The 9,342-nt window shown below is 38.4% G+C and overlaps 1 long non-coding RNA gene across 1 annotated transcript; it reads left to right on the forward strand.

Moving 5' to 3' along the window:
* Window positions 1-768: 768 nt before the first annotated feature.
* On the forward strand, window positions 769-3,641 carry LOC135468020 (uncharacterized). The gene is made up of 2 exons (XR_010444201.1): window positions 769-1,170; window positions 3,216-3,641. It is a non-coding gene; the product is annotated as an uncharacterized LOC135468020 (long non-coding RNA).
* The last annotated feature ends 5,701 nt before the right edge of the window (window positions 3,642-9,342 follow it).

A 9,342-nucleotide genomic window follows, 5' to 3' on the forward strand; every position in this document is an offset into this window, starting at 1 on the left:
ACATGTCATATATACAGCTTACATAGGCCTATACCGTAATCATGGTTTACAAATGCATGCATATTTTGTAGTCATTAACAGTTTGTATCTGCAGGGAAGAGATTGGTATTATATATTTGCACACGGTTGCACATTAACCTTAATACATTCACCGAATAGTGCCTATACACGTAATTTGTTGTTAAGCGTGACTATATAGGCCTGTACCTTCACCAAGCCAAGCAGGGCTATATCTCGCAAATAGTGATATAACTGTTCTCCTTGCCGTTACACAGTGAAGATCAGGGTAAATTGTTAATTTATAATTCAGGACCGTAAACCTGATTTAGGTATACATATGCATGAGTATACAGAGCTGTGGCAAGTGTATATGTATATATATATATATATATATATATATATATATATATATATATATATATATAATATAGGCCTACGCGTCTTATGTCATGCTCTAGCTTTATACACAGGCAGGCCTACTTCGCACTCACCGTTTCCCGCACGTTTTTATTGCAAACCATACTGAGTTTTTGTTCGCCTGACCATGTCTTTACTGTAAAGCTGAGGTCTGGTCTTTGTTATCCAGAGAGTCACATGATCGACCTTATAATATGGTCTAAAAATAATCGTGTCGCTTACGAGCCGTACCTGGATATTCGAGTGACGTTATTTGACCTAGGTCGAGCGTCACGTGACTGATGCTGACCAATGGGTGGTCGATCTCGCCGATGTGTCGTCATTTGTTTATCTGTATGCAGTTGGGGATAAAACGGACGAAAACACGCCGAGCTCGCTACAGACGTTTGCAGAAACCGAAAAGGACACAAGGCACAGCACAAGGCAGAACAATAGTTCCCGGCTCTGTTAGAATTTCTTCACTTGCACGAGGCAGCGGCCCACAGCAATCTCACAGCAATAAGATGTCAAGACAGTTCATCGAGACATACATGGACGAGTTCGACGATTACAACATTCAGCAGGATAAATTCATTCATTCCAGCCACAGCGGCAAAGGAAGGACGAAGAGAGAGGCTAGCCAGCACACAAACCATCACGACCCCAACGGTCACGTTCGTAAGACTGTACAAAAACTCATGAACAATCACCACAATAATGTGAAAAGACAGAATTCCAGCGAGTGTCGATCATGACGCATAGGGGATGTTTATGGTAAGTCGCAAATATACACGTTCATATACATTGACGTTCACCGACTCCTTATAATCATCAATATAACTTATGCTGCCAAATAAGCGACATATACGGCCTATTGTTCACACTATTTAGCCGATAAATCTACGGTATATTGCATTTTGCAGTTTTGTAAACGTTTTAACACTACTGTAATATTTAAACTTCCGCTATGAGAACTGAAAATACAAGTATTGCTTTTAATGTTCATGGCGCGAGACTTGGATTATAGGCCTATATATATATATATATTTCATCAGGGATTAAAAGAGACACTCCGTCTATATCTTTTTCGAAGATTTAGTAACTCTGTATTTCTTTCTGCAGACGTACGCAATTAAGCTTTAAGATACTAAGGTAGTTCAAAGGTCATGGGATAATTATTATTTACCTTGGCCCATACTACAGTTAAAGATATAAAATTTTACCAGCTTGTTATAGTATATGCAGCCCTGCGGAAGACAAGAAATTGTAGTTCGATCAACTCGTGTTATCAAGTGAGCCAGAGTAACGAAAAGCACCATTAGAGATCATTACCCTATGGGCTCGCCATAGTGTAACCTACATTGCTCATTGGTGGCTGATATCAGGTTCGCCTATTCAGAATGACGCTTTGAAGCAATGGCGGTCTGTTTATACACAGGCCTGCCTAAAATAGGTCATGTCATCCACAGCTAATCCCGCGAAGGCCAAAACAAACAAAGATAGACACACTGTAACTGAAGAGATACATTGTTAGGTAGGCGGCAAGTGTACCTTGTCCTGTATTTTATTACGACAAGCCAGACGGACAGTGGCTGTTTTATCAACCATCCTCTCGATACAGAGCAAGGGTATGAATAATTAATATACAGACAAGATGACGGAAAAGCAAGACAGTTATCAAATATAAATGTTATTTTTAATGACCTGGTGTCGAAGCCAAAGGAGATGTTGTTTCTCCTTTGAATACTCTGATTGCAACACTGCTGTAGATAGTATTCTTGTTAGTGTTGCCAAGTTCCACGTGCAGAAATGTCACAATCGTGTGATGTGTTGAATAGACTTTGTGATAATATTTCTTCTAATAGACAGTAATATTAGAATTCCTGCATAATATCCATGTTGTAATATTCATGCATTTGTTACCCACTGTGTCAGTGATTGATCTTAATTGTGCACATTAGTCAGAATGTCATTATCATTTATGTGCATTTCCATTTTTTGTGCAGCTGTTATCTGACAGTGTCCAGGAAACCATTTTTTGCTGAGACAGTGGATCCATTCAGATAGCTGATGTAATCATTTCTTTGAGTTGTAGTAATACAGGATATAACTGGTTTAGCATGAAAGAAAAATGCAGTTGTAAATGTACAGGCACATTCTTAGGGTGTCAAAAATAAAAAGCAATTTAATCATTTAGTAGGATATATGTGTATCATTTATGTTCATATTTTTTTTCTCTTAGTTGATGATTTTATTGAATTTCCTTAACTGCAAATAGTTGATTCTGAATTGTCTTGAAATATATCTCCATGAAAAGAAGTCTTGCAGTACAAACATTCCCCTGGTGTAACAGATATCATGTGGAAATAGTTCTGTTAGAATTAAAATAGACATGCACCGTTACATAAACATAACTGGATTAAGTAGAGCCACTCTGTCACTACTCAATTAAAAGATCTCACAAAAGGCTTTTTTTTTCACAAAGGTAAGACAGTGTTTAACAGTCAACCTATTTGTACAGGTAGATTAATTAAGAACAAAGACATTGTTAGTGTATAATAGCTGTATACCAGGGGGTATATAAACCAGGAAACATTTCCATCCCTCACTCACTTGCATTGTTATCGGAGACAAGAATGACATAATTGTTTTTACCCCAGGGAAAGGCATGTTAATTAAGGCATGAAATTGTTAGCTATCATTTCTATGGCCTTGGGGAGTTTCTGTCTTTTTGGGGGTTTATTATTTTTTTCTTGCTATCTTGGCATTAAAAATTTTAATATATTTTTGTAATTTATCTTTTCACTTTTGTCTTACAGGCAGGAAATAGGGACCAAACCATGCTGCTGGCAAAGCTGAGGTGAAAGCTCACTTGTGTGCATTCAACCAAATCCATGACCCGGCTACTTAAATGAAAACGGACTCGCGAGCCTGAACTTTGGACGTTGACTTCTGGACATTTTACTGTAGTAAGGGGAGGACTTGTTTCGGACAGCCCTCACCTGAAGAGTTAGTCAACAAAATGGCAAAAAAGTGCAAACCATTGACATTTATACTCTTACATTAGTATATCAACCAGATGTTTTATAATTGCGATATATGATCGTGATGGAGTACGTTTGTGCATTTGTGTATTTATACAATGGTATGCAAACCAAACATAGATACGTTATATAAATAAACATTAAGACACGTGTGTTGTTTTAAAAAAAGAACAAACATTTGACTTATTGTGTAACTATGAATATTTTGTTGATTGTAAAATGTATTTCGAACCCAGAGTTTAAAGTTGGATGCCCTGTAACCATTATGCATTATAAATGATCATCGCTAGAACGACTCTCATACCATAATGCGGGTGAATAAGAATAAGGGAGCTTACAGGAGTACTTCTGTGCTGTGGGCTTGATCGCTCTACATTTCCCGCGTAAAGGAATAATCACCATTTCATGGGTCTCATAAACTGACAAGACACAAGAACTAGAAGCCATATTTCACAGGGCTACCTGTGACCATTTGCCAGTTATCACATTGTCGTCGCTACTCTGGTTTCACCCTCTATTCTGTACGTCTTTAAGTATATCGCAAGTTCACACAGGTTCAGAAGAGATAAGGTGGGCACTCTTGCAAACTATCGCCGCTGAGGCGTGAATTTATGGTTGCAGCTAACTACGCCGTTGAGAAAATTGACCTGACTGTGCACGGTGTATATTCAATCTAATAACTTCCGTAAAATCACTTATATCCGCATTATTTTGAGTTCATACCTGAGAGAACTGAAAGGCGTGATTTTACGGTTGCAGCCAACTGCGCTGTTGAGAAGATGGGATCCGACTAAACAATCCGACTATATTCAATTTAGCAACTTATGAAAAATCCCTTCCATCTGCGGCATTTTGAATTCGAACCTGCGTGAACTCACGAGACTTGAAATGCCGATTCAGGTTATACCAGTTGGTTCCAAGCAGTGTAAACACATCTCTACTGTTGAACAGTGGAAAGTCTGTCTGCAGATGGTTGTGGGATTCGCAAGCCCGGTTTCCACCCAATATTAATTCTCTACTGACACGTTGCAGTGCTTGTGAAGATCCTCTTTACTATATGGTTATAAAACTTAACAGAAAGAGTGACATATTACGGAAAACAAGACTCCATTTAAAGCATCTATAAAGTTCAAGACTTCGCTTTAATCCACATTTTATCTTTTAATCCTGTAACCTGTTACACTTGACTTTGTCGGCAGGATAAGATGCATCCAGGCGATGAGTAAAATCAGTACACAACAATGCCCTTTACAGAAGGCCGATTGTTTAGGTGATCAGCTCCTGTATATAGCCAACCACAATGTGAAGGCTGACACGGATGGTTGATCACACTTCATCACGTTATAACGCATGATTCTGTATGCACAAGACTGCACCAATTAATCGGACAGACAGAAACAGGACGGACACTTACAGCCATTGTCACATCCTGAATACTGATCGCCATATGGACGTACTGGCTGCAGCCGGATCTATGTACCCAGTAACACCGGAACTACATGTATACATGCCACTGTATTTTAAAAACTACATGAAGCGCATTGAAGCTGAACACGGAATACGGCATGCCCATGTACGTTGAAAACAGTCTTTTTTGTGGTAATGCGACATACAGTAACTACATGGCATAAAATTTCTCCCAAAAGAATGTATGTAGAGACAAATTTGGTCCTGAAACCTAATTTAAGAGCAGAATACTTCCGATAAACACTCGAAACCATTTTAATGATCGCTAGAATTCTCAGTATCGAAAAAACTTATCAACTCCGTAATGGACGATATTTTTAGGTCATTGTCATACTATATACCCAAAAATTTCTCGAACGGGATTTTGCCGATTCTATATGGCTGCTTGCACACCTCTTGCTTCTGCCGTGACGAGCGATCGACAGCCCGATCCGAAAACCGTTTAGACGGTCTTGCATGAAAATCGCTGGCGTTCTATCACATCATGACCTGTACATTTTCCCTCAGCTGTCTAACCAAACCAACAACATGTTAGTTAACTCAGATCAATTCAGTTTCTACCACTCGTAGAGCCAGCCGCCGCCTGTGCGAAATGTTCGGAGAAGGGTACATGGTGTTGAGCACCAACAAATACTTCCGTTAAAAAACGAACAGATGCTATATCATATTGTTTTACATTCATACCCATACGAATGGAAAACTCGAATTTAAATATAAGGGTAGAGTAGGAAAGGAAGCCCTGATTACAGCTGGACTTATGCTTACAGCTGCCGCATTGGTGAGAAGCTTTTGCATGGGTACGTTACGCTAACCCCTAGACCATACCGATGCCCGGTCGCTTCGGTGGCCTAATGGTTAGAGCGCCCGTATCGAAGTCGAGAGACACCGGAATTATCCCCGGGATGGGTCGTACCAAAAAATGTAATTGTTGTTTTCTGGCTTGGCGCTCATCCGTGAGAGGTTACAGTAAGGAAACAGGATTGGGTGGGGTGTCACGCCTGGTGTCTTCCGCATGACGTTTCAGTGGCGTCTGCGCTTGGGCGGCATGGACTCGCACTGCATGCCACAAGAAGTATATGTAAAGACACATAATGACTCATCTTCGTTTTATGGCTGAAAAATTGTTAAGAACGACGTTAAACCCCAACATACATAAATACATACATACATACATACGCACGGAGGCCCCTGCAGTATGGCATAAAGCTGATGCATACATGCGTGCATGAGAATTCACGCAGGCCTAAGTCTTCCCTCTTGACATCTGTATTGCCTGGAGTTGACGGCGTAAAACGTCAATCAAATATAACCTGAAAGCTGCGGTTACCTTGATTATGGTATATAACACCAGTCAAAAGAAGAAATAAATCTGAGTTCTCATTTTGTCTTGCATGACGGATTCTTACGAACTAATGTCTTTCACATATTCCTCTTTGGAAGGTGTAATCTGTGTTATTACAGCATGTAAAAAGAATTTCAAACCTGTAAAACCCTGTCAAAAACAACAACCATTAATAAATGAGGTACATGGCGTCTTAGAATCGCGAAAAGAAAACACCATATAGACCAAACATGCACGTGCTTGATAAAGTATTCCACACAGGGGCTTAAAAAACATACCTTTGTCCTATAGTGATTTTGCATAACCGAGATAACACGTAAGGAAAAAGGGCTGTGGCGCCCTTAGGCGTGTTTTCACCCATCGAATTCCAAAATATTAGGTTTTACTATTTGTTGACTTTTCTTTTTAACTCCAATGCATGTTAATTCCGCTGGTGGAGTTTTACGTCAGGTATGTCTGCATTGATGGACCATCATCGTTGTGAACACCAGTTGGATAAACAAATGTTCTGGAAGTCTTTACTGGTTGCACAATAAATATAATATGCCCTGGTTACTGTTTTAAGCTCGTCACACAGAAAAATATCTTTATCAGTCCACAAGAGAGCGAAAACGGCTCCATGAACTTGTTTTTGAAAGAATTATTAAAACTAAAAAAAAGTGAAAAGCAATTTTGGTAGCGAGTATATCTGATTTAACAGGTAGCTGATATCGGCCATAAATTGAAAGGAAATGACGATAGAATGTCGGATTTGTATGCTGCTAAATCCGCTGATTGTCGCAAGGAGGTCACAGCTTGGTGAAGGTGAAAACTGAAAGGAAAACATTCTGATGAAAATAGCAATCTACATGTGGCCATCTGCTCCATATTGATGGTTAGGGTCAGGCCGCCCTGCATGAAGGATAGACTGTTCTATATTGATGGTTCCGGTCAGACCGCTCTCCACGAGTGATAGACACTCAACTTGTTTTGCTCTCCGAGCATGTTTGTGAATGTATATACATGTAGGGTCAACCCTCACTGAACTTGTGTGCATTAGTAGAGGGTAAAGCTCGGAATACCGTTGAATACCGTTATAGTATATGGTAGGCGAAAATAAACTGATTTCGTAAATGGCTTCATTCGTGCCTTCAATTGTGCTTTCTATCACATGATGTAAAAAAAAGGAACATGTTCCCTTGGATCTGTGTATTCAAAACATATATTCATGTATGAAACTAAGGTTGTATAAAGTTCCATCAATTTAATGAGGCTCACTCCACCTAAGTGGTCATCCATCATATTTTACAGTTTCATGGTGTCCAAATTAAGGCCATTCGCAAGTAATTCACGAGCTTCCTAAAGTGGAAGGCATGTGATCTAAAACCAACTCTAACACAACCTGAATGACCGTATATGTGTGCTGTCAACGGCTTTGTACTATCAACGAACTCGAGAATATATTGCCGATGTGCATGTAGGGGAGTTTCTAAAACTTCCTTCCAGTGTATACTGACGTCGACAAATTTACATACAACATGAACCAACTGACTGGAGACATCTTTCAAATCACATGCATTTACAGCTGATTGAGAAAGTTGCACATACGTATAAACGTTAAGTTACTATATAAAGTGTTAGTGAATCAAGGAACATTTCACTATATATATATATATATATATATATATATATATATATATACATACCGACCAGAAATAATAATTTATTATGTTTGGCTGTTTTCTAAACTTTTCTTAAATTATATTATTATATTGTACCTATATACATGTCAGTGTCAGCCAGACTTACAGGTGGAGAAATCCATCGCACCTCAGCACCTGGATGTAACTGACTGACAAACCTCCTGACTTCAGTTCGCAGCCAAAGCAGTGACAGCTGGATACGGAGACGTGTTTCCTGATGGGTCATAGGTTAGCTACGCGACAAACTTGTACATTGCGGGTCAGGCAGCCAGCTAGCGATACATTCCGCACCAGAACCTTGTACAAACATAACATACATGTAACTTTGTTATAGATATCATATCATATCATATTTGTCCAAATAAAACGGAACCAAGAAATGAGTAATTGAACATTTATAATTGGAATAGTTTGTATTTACACGTATTTTGCACAAAAGCCAACATAGGGGTATATATATATATATATATATATATCTATATATATATATATATATATATATATATATATATATATATATACAACAATCACATAAATAAATGTACACTTATGTATAAATTTCTCTCTGGGAAAAAAAAATCAAACAAAAACTATCAAAAAAGGGCCACAGTGGGAGGGGGGGAGGGAGCGAAAGTCTATCATAACAATCGAAAGTGGTGAACATAAATGTAATGGAAGACCTTTAAACGATCCAAATCAATACGACAGGTCGACCCCTTGGAATTGATTCGGCAATTTGAGTCATGCCGCTTAATAGTAGACAATGTAAAACTATAGTAGACAATTATTGATAATAAAAGCACTTAAAATCACCGGGGTCTAAACATGCATGTATGAACACTGAAAAAAAAAAAAAAGCATGAAACTTCATAAGCTGATCGATTCATGATCCACTGACGTTAACTGGTGTTTATTCAACAGTGTTTCGTTTATACGCGATAAGACACTATATACATGTGTGGGTGAAACAAATTCTTACACTATCATTATTATTACTATTATTATTATTATTATTATACATATCCATTAAGCGAACTTTTAACAAATATCACATTCAAGTTGAAAGACGGCACACACGCACATGTAGGCCTGCATGTATATATATAGAAATAAAACACATTTTTAAAATTAGAACTGTTAAGGGAGGTAACTTGACCCAAAATACTTCACGGATACAGATAAAACATTTCAAAACAGTTATATCCCCTGCATGGTGCTCCAAAAAGACGCATCATAAAGTAATAAGGAGATTGTACCTAAGTACATACATGTAATTAAGCACGAATTGCTTAATTGAAATGAAGCATAAAACGATACTGAAGAAAGAATCTGCATCCAACCTTAATTTTTCACCTTTGCAACAGGGTGCTATTTTTCTAGGAAGCAATGATGTAGTACAAGTGTTTATAAC

The sequence above is a fragment of the Liolophura sinensis genome, chromosome 6, assembly GCF_032854445.1.
Source record: "Liolophura sinensis isolate JHLJ2023 chromosome 6, CUHK_Ljap_v2, whole genome shotgun sequence".
In the NCBI taxonomy this organism is placed as follows: domain Eukaryota; kingdom Metazoa; phylum Mollusca; class Polyplacophora; order Chitonida; family Chitonidae; genus Liolophura; species Liolophura sinensis.